The sequence below is a fragment of the Octopus sinensis genome, linkage group LG2 (genome assembly GCF_006345805.1).
Source record: "Octopus sinensis linkage group LG2, ASM634580v1, whole genome shotgun sequence".
In the NCBI taxonomy this organism is placed as follows: Eukaryota; Metazoa; Mollusca; class Cephalopoda; order Octopoda; family Octopodidae; genus Octopus; species Octopus sinensis.
Window position 1 is genome coordinate 12,027,925 of NC_042998.1, and position 14,376 is coordinate 12,042,300.

The 14,376-nt window shown below is 32.2% G+C and overlaps 1 long non-coding RNA gene across 1 annotated transcript in view; it reads right to left on the minus strand.

Moving 5' to 3' along the window:
• Window positions 1-12,159: 12,159 nt before the first annotated feature.
• LOC118767297 overlaps window positions 12,160-14,376 on the minus strand; it is a 65,620-nt gene continuing 63,403 nt past the window's right edge. The window contains exon 3 of the long non-coding RNA XR_005003202.1: window positions 12,160-14,133. This is a non-coding gene — a long non-coding RNA (uncharacterized LOC118767297). The remainder of the gene's footprint in view (window positions 14,134-14,376) is intronic.

A 14,376-nucleotide genomic window follows, 5' to 3' on the forward strand; every position in this document is an offset into this window, starting at 1 on the left:
AAATCTCTCAAATATTGAAAACAATAGTTGATATTAACATTCACAAATGTGCAAAGCGAAAACAAGAACAACCCAACAACGACAAGGATGTTTCCAAACCAATACTAAACTAAAAGCAATTACAAGTAAAATACAAGGACGAAAATTGCTCTTCATTCATAAAGTCATATGAAAATTTAGAAATAAGAGTAATAAGCAGTGTATGCTAAAATAGAAAAAATAGAAATGTAATTATTGGTATTTTTCCTTGTGTATAAGAATATTAAATGTAGCCAATAAAAATCCGGAACAAACATACATTCACACGATAATAACATGTAGGATTGATTACTTAAATAGATACTTAGCCGAAAGAATAAAAGTCAATTATATCGACTCCTATACATGACTGACATTTTATTTTATAAAATCCGGAAGTCTGAACAGCAAATTTGATCTGCGCAGGATTATTGATCCCGATATTTTGCTCATACACTAAGCCAGTTCTCTACCATCTGAGGTAATTTATTCAAATATGCAACAATCGAGTAACAAACACGCTATAAGGACCTACAGTATTTGTAGTAAAAGTGCGGTTTGTGAGATTACATAACTCCAGCAGTCAGAAGACATTACATCGAAGCAGGAAAACAAAACAAGATAAACATATAACTCGAAAGATTTTGTGCTGATACAGACAATGAAATTTGTCAAATTTCAACTCTTTGTTTATAAGGTTAGAACCAATACGTAAGTCCCTGTTTTGCGGCGTTTCTTGTAGGAAATGGCAGATAATCTCTCTTCTGAACTCTCGTCTTATAATCATAGAAAAAAATGTTTCATCAGATGTTACAACAAAATGTTAAAATACAAAAAAAGACACGATAGAACGCCTTATGATCATAGTTCTTGTCTACCAGAATAGATAAAGAGCTAAACAACCCATAGACATAGGATATATATGTGTTTCCCAGAACAGTTTTACAAATCTTACCAGAAATCTCTGCTCATATGAAATATTACCTTATTAGGAAATCACATTAGATAAGGTTTTTGTTGGAGTTTTCATATTAGATATTAAGATTTTTAATTGGTTAGTTAGAGGTAGAACAAGTCAGTCTTGAAAGCATTGACCGATGAACAAGCACTTTCTGCCTGTTTCGGATCATCTAGATCTACATTGTCTAGGCGTCCATTTTGAAGACATTAAGGTGTAATTTTAGGGTATTTCTTTTCAGTTTCTCGTACTTGAGTGATTGGTGAGTTTGAAGCACTTAATGTTTCTCTTGAGATTTGCAAGTCAATGCCTGCATGAAAGACTTAAGTTCTTACTTAGGTATTCATGCAGATGTTGACTTGCAAATCTCAAGACGGGTCAACGTTCTTAGAAGCATACATTCCATATATGAATTAAAGTGGTGTCCAAATGAGGATACAACAAGGGGATGAGGAAGAAGAGACAGAGGTAGATCGGTAATGTGTACTGACCAAGAGTGTAGCTGTAAGTACATCAGAGAGGAGACAATGTGCTTTTGGGCAAGAGAAGCTTACCTGTGAGCATATGTGAATGCTAATCGGCTGAGTGGTTCTTTTCTGCATGTTTTCTGGGTTATTCGCGTGTGATGCATCAGCACCACCCGAGGTGTGAAATCAACCATCCATTGTGGGTCTCTCTCATAATTAATAATCAAATATAGTATCGTTGTCGTTTTAGTATTTTCACTCGGAAGGCAAACTTCGGAAGAAAAACTGCAAAATATCTCGTCTGAATTTCTAAGAGTTCTGCTTAATATGCTAGATCAGTAGTTTATTAATTTGTCTCAGAAATCTGAAACACAAATTTGATCAAGGTGGGACTTGAACTCAGACTTCATGGAACCAGAACAGATGCTTTAGTACACTGTCTCAAACCCTGCCAACTCTTTGAATTGAACGAAAACTATTATTATTGTCTTGCAGAGCAGATACTTGCAGAATAAATTTGGCACTTCTGTTCTGTAGAAATATTCTTCGACTTTTCATGGGATAGTAAATGTAGCATCAATAAAGTACTGCGATGGGCTTTAATACACGCTTAACTCTCACCCTCTCCCATGATATGATGAGTGGTCTTGTTCAATGTTAGAAATATATTTAGTTGCTATCCGTATACACGCTGTAATATGCCATGAATGTATATTTATCTATAACATCATTAACACTCGCCTATCTACAAATGTCGCACATCGAAACTGATAATCCTCGAATTATCTCAACCTCCACACACAGCTCACTCTTCTCTGCCATCATATTGAAAGATATTAATACTCGCCTACATCATTATGTTGCAAAATGTATCATGTTCAATGTCTCCACCACTTAGTCACTGAAATAAGCAACGCCATTGTCACCAGTAGCAACTGTGATGTTAACGTTTTTGTTACTGCAGGAATATGTGATGAAAAGTATTTATAGAATTAAACGTGTCCGCGAATAATTAAATCTTCCATATCCTGTTGAAAGAGGAAGCAGTATAACATGCCTCATAATAAATACCTCAGATAATTATTAAGTAGCAGTTTAGCCGATGATTTACAGAAATATTCTTCACAATCAATTCATCTTCGACGTAAATTTTCAGAAAAAAGAAATTAACTTTAAAAGTACTGACCGAGGCGGTAATAATATTTTCGGTGATAAACTACTCTGTTAAACATCATTATTTAGAGGTAGAACTATACGACAATTCTATCATAACCTGCAGCAAACGAACAAGAGAATTGTATAACCGAATCTGCGAGAACATTTTTATTTCAGAGAGTAAACAGTATACATCTTATACATCATAGTTGGCTATGAGAGATGAATGAACGGCATGCAGGCGCATCTTCCCAAGTCATTCAGCTCTATATGACTTGGTGTTTAACTAAGAAAAGAGAAAATACTGTTTCAGTGAAATTTGATTTTTGGTGTTTAATAAAAAGAAAATAATTAAGAACGAAACATTCCTAAAAATATCTATTTAGTTTCATTTTCAAATTTATAAAATGAATGAATTATCAGTTTCTATGACTATACAATTTCTATTCTCGTTGGAATCGTGACTCATTTTCTATTTAAAAAAATGACTTATTGTTGTTGCTATTATTTTTCGCAACATTTTAAGAAAAACAATATGATATTTATTGATAGGAGAATGTAATTCTAAAAGTAGAGTCAAATTATAAAATTTAGTTTTACTTGACTTTAGGCAAAACAAATTCTATTATACACGCATCACACTCACAAATGTGTGTTTGTATGCATATCAATTTATGTACATACAATTGATGTTAGGACAGCTTTTATGCTTAAGGGCACAAAAACAAATATTAAACACAACAAACACTCATATATACACGTATATAAATAAGTATATATATATACATATATACATACAAGGTGCAATTTTATATTTTTAATTTCGGTTGTGTCCATTATTTGTTTTTGATTTTGTCGACTACATAGTATAGTAGGGTCAGCTGGGCACTATCTGTTAGAAAAACAGCACCATGATACAATTCACTCTGCCAGAAACTAACTTGGAAAATACATGCTGTACCGTTTAGCATTCGCGCCGGAAGCTCCAATACGAACATTTCAGAGTGTTTGGGCGTTAATCTCAGGAGTGTGTAGAAGATTCCGAAAAGTTGGGTGAGTCTGATGGTGATTACGAAGGTACGGCAGCTCAGTACACTCACTCAGTATTCTGATAAGAAAAGAATTTTTGAATTTGTTGGTGAGATCCTGGCCATGATTGACAACAATCCCTCCAATTCAATCAGGTGGGACACAGGAATGTGCGAGTTTCTTATCAGGCAGGTAGTGCATAGACATTCGGTATTCCTCATACAAGATGAGAAACGGTAAATTTTCATCAAAGCCATCAAGAACAAGAAGAAAGACAGCGCTGCGAAGCTTCTGAACAAACTCAAACATCCCCTCCAAACGAGAATTATTTTTGCCAGTATCAGATGGTGAACACACAGAACAACCTTTGGCTTCATGTGTCCCTAAAACATGCACCGAGAGTGATATAAATCAAACATACAGTCGACGCCATAATGTTTGAAGTGATCGCTAGTGATGGCGACTTTATGCCTCCATTTGTCTTCCTACGCTGTCACACATTCAACACGAGGCCTACATCAAGTGCCTGTAGGGGATAGTGTTTCCCTGGCTCAAGAGGGTGGCTGATGGAAGATCTATGTCTAAGAACAGGATCATGTCACACAAGAAGGAGAACCCAGTCATGGCAGTCAAACAATTTCTGCGACCATATCATCCCTAACATCTGGCCGCCTGACTCTCCAGACTCGTTGTTACAACTTAGCTGAGTGAATTGGTGCATTATCATCCTGAAATATTGCATTTCCCCCCAGAAACAGTTCTGCAACCACATGATGAATTTGATCAGAAATAAAGTTCAAATAGTCTTGACTATTAATTCTTCCTTGAAGGGAAGATATATTCCAAGATATAGCCCTCCACAGATCATCACAGATCCTCCTCCATGTTTAATAGTTGGAAGAAATGCTTCTTTTGGCCATCTTCAAACGTATACTCTGCCGTTAGTTGGAAATAAGGTAATGGATGACTCGTCCGTAGGATTTTACTCCACTCTAGACGCTTTGTTTTTGAAAGTAGTGGCTTTCTGATTGCAGCCTTCCAGTGTAATCCGGTTTTGTGCAGCTCTCGGCGTACAGTTTTTGTGGTGGTCACTAAGCTCATTGGGGTCATTAAGCTCTGCAGGAATTTTGGGAGCTGTACTTTTGTGATCCTTTCTAACAATTCGCGACGATCCCTATCTGAAAGTTTTGGTTTTCTTCCGGAGTTTTGATTCGACGAGAATGTTTTTCCTCTTTCTTAAAAGCTGGCATTACTTTTGTGACAGTACTTCTTGATACAACAAACATTTCGGCTATTTTTGTTACACTAGTGCCTGCCATGTGATCACCAACAATTTGACCTCTTTGAAAGTACGATAGATCTATCATTTTAACGAACTTTAATTACCTTTCTCTGATGATAGCTGAAAGGAAATAGCAATTTTAGCAAAACATATTAAGCAACACTAAAAATAAATCAAAAATCATAAAAATTAACAAGCTTTTGACGGTTTTATAGATATTTCAAAATTATGATGCTATGATGCAAGGTCTTTCCATTATTTTGTCCAACCCCGGTGTATATACACACACACAAATACATACATACATACATACATACATATATAATATATATATATATATATATATATATATATATATATATGTATATATGTATATATATATATATATACACATATATATGTATATATATATGCACATACATGCATATATATATTATGTATATACACATGCATATACACACACATATACATATATCTGTATATATATATATATATATATATATATCTATATATATATATATATACATTCACACACAAACACACACATACACAGACACGTACACACACACGCACACACACACACACAAACACACACACACATATATATATATATATGTATATACGACCTTGGCCAAAAGTATACGGCCACTCCGATGTTTTGGGGTTCTGCTATCTCAATGTTACTGAAACTTGTGCACATGTTAGATTATGGTATATTTCACAATATACACCAGTTACCGTTTTTATACTGTACTGTACATATGCAACCAATTATGAGTAAGACCAACGTCAAAAATTAACTTGTGTTTCCTTGGTTATTATAGATTTTTATGCTAAAATACGTTGTATATACACTTAATAAACAGTAAAATGTTCAAAACAAGGTGGTAAGTGAGTGTCAGAGAGGTCAAATCGTAGCTCATCATGAAAATGGAATGTCTCAAAGGCAAATAGCTTAGAAGATGAAATGTTATCGATGTGCGGTGCAAACGACTCTCAAGCACTTCATAGAGAAAATGATGTGAAGACAATTCAAAGAACAGGTAGATAAAAAGTTACATCACCTCGTGATGACAGGTCCATCATCTTTCAGTCACTCAGAAACAGGAGAAAAACTTCGTCAAAGCTCATTGTGGACTTTAACGAGGCAAGTACTTCGCAAATATCAATCTGAACTGCTAAAAGGCTTGTAGAGTACGGTCTGAAAAGCTGTAAAGCCAGGAAGAGGCCATGGGTTTCTGAAGCGAATATGGAAAAACGTCTCCAGTCGGCCATAAACCACTCAAATTGGACGAGTGATCAATGGTCGAAAGTCATAAGGTCTGATGAAGGTAAGTATGAGGTAAGATAGTACGTGTTTTCAATCAATATATAAACTTAATGTAACTGGTTTGTTGCCGAAAATGTATAAAAATGTATCCAACATAAAGTTAATATTATTTTTCATATTTTTACTCAGGTTCTCGGTACTTCTGGAGCAACTTTCGTTCGTCGCAGAGTTGGGGAAGCATTTAAGCCTGAATGTCTGGTACCAACTGTAAAACATAGGGGTGGTTCTATCATGGTGCAGGCCTTCATGTTTACCACAGGACCTGGAGAATTGCGTTTATGTCAGAGAAAGATGAATTCAGCTACCTATGTTTTTATGTTATCGGATATTTTAGAGACATCAATTGCTAAATTGCATCCAGGAATGTCGAAAAACAGTGTTATATTTCAAAAGGACAACGCTCCATGTCATACAGCAAAGAATACTGGTCAATGGTTTGAGACATAGGGTATTGTTCCCATGGACTGGCCAGCTCAAAATCCCGATCTAAATCCGATCGAACATATGGGGAACTCTTGGTGAAGTTATCAGGAACACAATAATTAAAAATAAAGAGAGTTTGTACCGAAAGTTGAGAGAAGAATGGAGTGAAAGTACACCTAGTACCTGCATGAAACTAGTTAATTCAATGCCTAACCGTATAAAAGCAGTAATTTATGGTAAAGGAGGCTCAACCAGATATTAAAACTAATGTATATTGTGAAACGTACCATAATCTACCATGTGTACGAGTTTCATTAACACTGAGACTGCAGAACCCCTAAACATTGGGATGGTTCAGTACTTTTGACCAAGGCTGTATATATATATATATATATATATATATATATATATATATATATATATATAATATATACATATATATACATACATATATATGTGTGTGTATGTGTGCTAGTATACATGTTTGTATACACACACGTATATGAGTGTGAATGTATGTGTGTGTGTAAATATTGTAAAAACAGTAAAACGATATCCAATCTGATACAGATGATATTCCAATTATGTTTTCATAGGTGAAGATCAAATTTCGTGCCGCAGTGCCGAATAACATAGAAATACGCATAACTATTAAGTTCATGTTCTATAGGCAATTAACATCACAGGGGAACAACATTTGTACAGCATGGAAAATATTTGGTGCTTCAAATCGAGATACGGTATTAATTTTGAAATAAACATTGGAAAGAGTAAAAAAGAGAAATAAGCAGTATATAAAACTGAGGAAAGCAAAGGTGCTGCCCCCCACCGCCCAAAAATCTGACGTCCAATTAATTAAACCTGTAAAAGAATACGCGACTAAATGGCCAACTGAAAAATATCTGAAAGCAGTGTCAAAAATGTATGACTGACTAAACTTAGTGAAAATTCATTTTTACTGAAAATTGTGCACTAATATTGGTAAATGAGGGCAAAACATTTGAAATTTAAAAGCAAGACGGATAGGTAGAGGCGAATCTTTTAAGAATAATTAGCCGAGTGCGCTACAGTTTCTCATCGTTGTCGTTCTGATATCGAAATCAAACTATTTTGCTGAATTGATTTTCTATAAATGGTATAACAAGATGGAGGAATGCAAGGGCAAAGTTTTAGAGAGAAAAATGCAAGTGCATTCGTAATTATGTCATATTATTTTGTTAAATTTATTAAGAATAATAAAAAAAATTACTAAATTCTTGGCCCCGTATTCGTTATTTACACGTTTCTAGATAACGTATTTATTTTGTCATTACAGTGGTGTCTTTTTGATAAGATATTTCTTTTTTTCACAGATTGGTAAAAACTTAATGGTTTCTTTAATCTACTTATTTTGTCGAATAATATGAAGATTTGTTGCGGCTAAAATGGCAACGTGTTACTGAGAATTATGACAAAATGATATGAAATTAGATTGCATTTTTGATATCTCGAGAACATTATTCATTACATCCAGAAGCTGTAAAAGCTATCCTAACGATTTTTCTTCTTCGTTTTATCAGAGGTCAAAATCGATAGCGTTATTATTGTCCAACATTTCACGCATCTCGTAGGAATCCATATAGATCAGCGCTGAGTTCATGATGGACAAATTTTGTATGCCAGTTTTCATTCTCTATGTTGCGGCATCCATTAAATTTCTTTTAAACAGCAGTATATTTGAAAGGAGCATGAACATCGTACAACTTACAATCATTAATACATTGTTAGCAGAATCATAATTACTTTGTAATGAGAATGTCATGTCAGAGTTATTACTTTAGAAGGGAAAAAAATCAATAACATCACCGAATCGAAGTTTAACAATGAAAAATCAAGAATACAGTGCTACTTTTCAGAATCCAAGTACGTAAATTATTTTATCACTCTGTCCAAAGGAAAGACTGAGTTCATACGCAATCACAAGAACAATTCAACCGTTTCTTTGCACGAAAATTTCATTCAAGGCTATGTTTTGGATAATTTTAAATAAAAAAGTTCGTAACACAGAAACCAAAGTAGTTCTCAAGTAAGTTGGTATAAAGATGTAACCCTATTAATAAAAAACATATTGAGACAAAACAAATATCCTGTTTAGCACAATATAATATCTCTTACATCGATTCCCGATAAGACACTGTGTGTTCATCTGGTAATTAGTAAGAACTTATACGAGGAAAAGAAATATTATTGGAAAATATTTGGGTGGCAAGAGAACTTACCGGTAAATAAGGCTAAAAGTGTAAAGAGTTTGTGATTTTTCAACTGTAATAAAATTGTATTTTAATTTGGATTTGGCAACTGAGTACCATCTTCTTACTTTATATATACATATAATACATACATACATACATACATACATACATACACACACACACACACACACACACACACACACACACACATATATATATATATATATATATATATAATAAGTTAGAGAAAAAGCACTATTATGTAATTCAAATAATGATAGACATAAACCGTATCATATAGAGAAAATAAAACATATTATAAAACATATATCTAGATCACAAAATGTAAAAAATAATGAATAAAATTTATATAATAATTAAAAAGACTACGTACGATTCGTAACTATAACTTCAATTCGAATTACAATTGAATTTAAATTTAATCCCAAAACAATTCAATTTAAAAGTATAGTCACTCCTCAGGTCAACAATAATAACAACAATAGTTAAATACATATATATTTTAAAGAAATAATCAAATAGAGTTAAACAATAGAGTTAAACAAAAATAAAATCATGATTCTTCTTATAGAAGAAACTCCGTTAACTAAATTTGAAACTTGAAACTTGAAACGTGGGACCAGGTGTCTATAATACATTTATCATGTTAAAAACCTAAGGTAAAAAATAGAGTAAATAGAGAGAAACATGTATTTTAGCTGTGAAGATATATTTTAGCTTTGGGAAAAATTTTAACAAGCTATAGTATATCTTCACTGGAAAAATATAAGAGTCCAATTAATAAAAATAAAAATACTTGAAATAAATCATATACGTAAGTTTAGCTAAATTACCATGATTTAATCTATATTTATTAATTAAATAAATTATATATTAATTTATTAATTAAATAAACATCTAATTTGATCCGATACTATGTACTAAACTCTATACAAAACATGTATAGGCATATAATATATCTTATATCAACAACGTTGCAGCCACAAACCTGCAATAGTATTTTGCATATATTTCAACAATATATTCAGAAATAATTTAAACTTATATAAGTAAATTTATGTTTAGAACTAATATTGCACTCATTGATAAAATAAAACAAGAAAAAAAAAGAATAATTAAATAAATGTACATATCTAATTTTTTATTAAAAAATAAACAATTTAAAAAAAATTAAAGATTAATATTTCTTAAATCAATAAGCATATAAATTGTATACTTATCTTTTCGAAGATATTTAAAAACTAAAAACGTATTACTTAGCGTTTTTAAATTTACTCGTGAAAAATTAATAGTATTATTATTAAATTCAATAGTACAAAAAAAGAAAGCATTTCACTAGCTATACTATAATATTTTACGTTACAAACTATTTTACAAATCAAACCCACTTAATACTTTTAGATTTTAGTTCACATATAATAATTATAATAATAATAAGAATTAAATAAATGTACGTATCTAAATTATAATGAACAAATAAAGTAATTAGAAATCCATATTTTTTCATTCAATAAACATATAGATAAATAAATTACACCATTATTTCTTAAATAAATATTATACTTATCTTTCCGAAGATATTTATGAAAAAAAAAATTCCAAATTAAAAACGTATTACTTAGCGTTTATAAATTTATTTGTGAAAAAAAGTACTTATTATTATATTATTATTATTATTATTATTATTATTATTATTATTATTATTATTATTATTATTATTATTATTATTATTATTATTATGATTATTAAATTCAATAGTACAAAATATAAAAACTTTACACTACCAATACTAAAATATTTTACGTTACAATCTAATTCACAAAGCAATCAAACTTTATACTTGTAGATTTTATTTCACATATAATAAATAAATAAATGTACGTATTTAAATTATAAATAACAAATAAAAAAATTAGAAATTCACATTTTTCAATCAATGATCATATAAATTACCCTCTTATTTCTTAAATAAGTTGTATACTTATCTTTTCGAAGATATATTATGAACTAAAATTTCAAAACTCTCATTTTTAAAACTATTTTTTAAAACATATTTCTTCAAAACTATTTTTTTACCTTATGTTTTTAACATGATAAATGTATTATAGACACCTGGTCCTACGTTTTAAGTTTCAAAAATAGTTAACGGAGTTTCTTCTATAAGAAGAATCATTTCTTTATTTCCGATGTTTGTGGATAGATTTCGGAGCACTGTCTTATCGCTCTATTATTATTATTATTATTATTATTATTATTATTATTATTATTATATTATTATTATTATTAATATACATACATACATACATACATATATATATATATATATATATATATATATATAATATATATATATATATATATATATATATATATATATAGTATTCTTTTCTAGTGTAGGCACAAGCCCCAAAATTTAGGGGGAGGGGTCCAGTTGATTAGATCGACCCCAGTACACAATTGGTACTTAATTTATCGACCCCGAAAGGATGAAAGGCAAAGTCGACCTCAGTGGAATTTGAACTCAGAACATAAAGCCGAAATACCTATTTCTTTACTACCCACATGGGGCTAAACACAGAAGGGACAAAGAAGGGTAGTCAAACGGATTAAGTCGATTACATTGACCCCAGAGTGTAACTCGTACTTAATTTATCGACCCCGAAATGATGAAAGGCAAAGTCGACCTCGGCGGAATTTGAACTCAGAACGTAACAGCAGACGAAATACGTATTTCTTTATTACTCACAAGGGGCTAAACACAGAGCGGACAAACAAGGACAGACATAGGTATTAAGTCGATTACAGCGACCCCAGTGCGTACCTGGTACTTAATTTATCGACCCCGAAAGGATGAAAGGCGGAATTTGAACTGACAACGTAACGCAGACGAAATACCGCTAAGCATTTTGCCCGGTGTGCTAACGTTTCTGCCAGTTCATCGCCTTTTAAATATATAGTGTTGTATCGAGAATTTTCTATTTCTAATTCTGCTTTGTATGTATATATATATGTGTGTGTGTGTGAAGGTGTGTGTGTATGTGTGTGTGTGTGTGCGTGTGTGTGTATGTTTGTGTGTCTGTGCTTACGTCCCCGTAATTTAGCGCTTTGGCAAAAGAGACCGATAGGACAAGTACTTTGCTTACAAAGAATAAACACTGGGGTCGATTTCTTCGACGAAAGGCGGTGCCATAGCATGGCCGCAGTGAAATGACTGAAACAGATAAAAGAATAAAAGAGCATATATACTGTCATAGTTTAATTCAACTTCAAAAACAGATTTTACAGATAATTTCTTATGGATCATATCGATATTTTTGATATTAGTGATAGTAAAACATCTTCCGCCCAAAATGATATTTTGGAGGAAGATGCCTCTCTTGTATCGTCATAACATTTGTTTTTCACTGCTAACATATTCTAATAGTTTATGTCGAAATGATTCCTGTTTGTTCATGTGAAATATGTAAACGTTCAACTCTAGAAAAATTGAAAAATAAGCTGGACTTGTTAATAAACATTGTCTTTGAGAGTAGCCGCCGTATGACATTTGTTATAAAATATTTACATTAGGATACCTTATACCATCAATAATCCTTCCTTGCCTCTCCCGTTTCTGTAACATTAATTAGAGTACGCCAAATGAAGTCTCCGATGACGTAACACTACATTAGACGATTTATATTAATGTCATGGATTTAATTAGCTTAGACGCTTTAACTTTCAACAAATCTCGGAATCTATTTCTCATCAATAAAAATTGACTAATATTTTGAAATCTATAAATACAAGCGACTGGCTCAAATTTATTGGTATTACGTATTACTTCAAGAAATGTGGGAGATTTAGGGCTGGGTAAATATGTTTAGATTTCTTTAAAAGCTAATCACAGTATCTGTAAAAGCACTAATAGATCCTCTAGGAATTTTATTTATCGACCTATCTGAGATGAATACGTTAATTTATGCTATTCAGTCAATCCGATTTACTGAAGCACTTAGAGTTTCTACATAAACAATACAGGAGTATACTCGACATTTTATGCGATTAACTGTGGTTCAGATTGAATAGGGTCTGGCTGAACACTTTTTCGTCCTTGGAGAAATTGTATAAAATACAATTTGCTTCTATTGTGTACACACACTGCAATGATTTAAACTCTATAAATTCATGGATCCTAGTAGCATTGCAAATAAATTCTTTTAATGCACACGTAATATATTATTCAACATGTCTACAAGACACAAAACGCCCTTCTACGAATTTATTCTCTTGGAATCATTAAATATTCTGCAAGTCTATACACTCTAAAATCAGTTGATTATGTCACAAACAAGAAATTCTTTTCCAGTGCTGCAAACATATTATCGAGATGTATGTAAGTAATCTAGAATTAAAGATTCTATCGGTACACTACTGACAAGACATCACATACAAGGAAGTACCCCAAACTTTTAGGGAGACAGGCTGATAATACGAACATAATATAACTGAGATAATGTATTCCAGTTAACAGAAATCCTGAAAAACAAAATGGGATGCTCATGGTTTAAATATGTTTGCATATATTTTTGTTTCATCGGACCCAACTTAGTTCCTAATGAACAGTTTGAAAATCTAGATTCAAGCATCAATCTTATTTACAATTGCTTTTTTCTAAATTATCAGTAAATAATTTTGTTAAAAAAATGCGTTATGACGAAAAATTGTTCATTAATTGCTCAAAAATGCTTTTATCTTGCTTGAAAGAACATCTATGAACATTTTTTAGCAGTGGAAGAGATAATTTCTACGGATGTTTGACACCCAGACTTCTGTTTCCGTCGATAAGCGATTAGCTTTTCTGCAATATGCTTAATAGAGCGTGATTGGCTTGCTATCGCAAAAGAATATTCATTGTGTAAATGACGTTTAACAGTCTGAAGTATGTTATTTTCCCTGCGTATGAATACTTCACAATGATGCTGGCAAATACGTGTTTGGTTTGGCGAATATTTCATAGTTGGTTCATAATGCCTGTAGGAGTTCGATCTAACGAAGCAATTTGAGTGCGACGTCACCTCATGTTGTACAAAAGAGTCTTTACAGTGATTGCCTCCATTAATTTCCGGGATATTGGCATAGACTTTGTTATCAATAAATAGCACAGCATCCTGTTCTTTAGTATGTGTTACTATGGCAGTAAAGTTATTCATTTGGTGAAAGATTACTTCAATAAATATCTGAAAATAAAGAATAAGAAACGTTAATGTCATTAACGAGAATTCCGTAAATAAGGCTGCAAACACACACACACGCACACACACACACACATAAACACACACGCACATACACACACATACAAACACACACGCACGTACACACACACAAACACACACGCACACACACACAAACACACATCACAAACACACACACACACAAACACACACACACACAAACACACAAACACACACATACACACACAC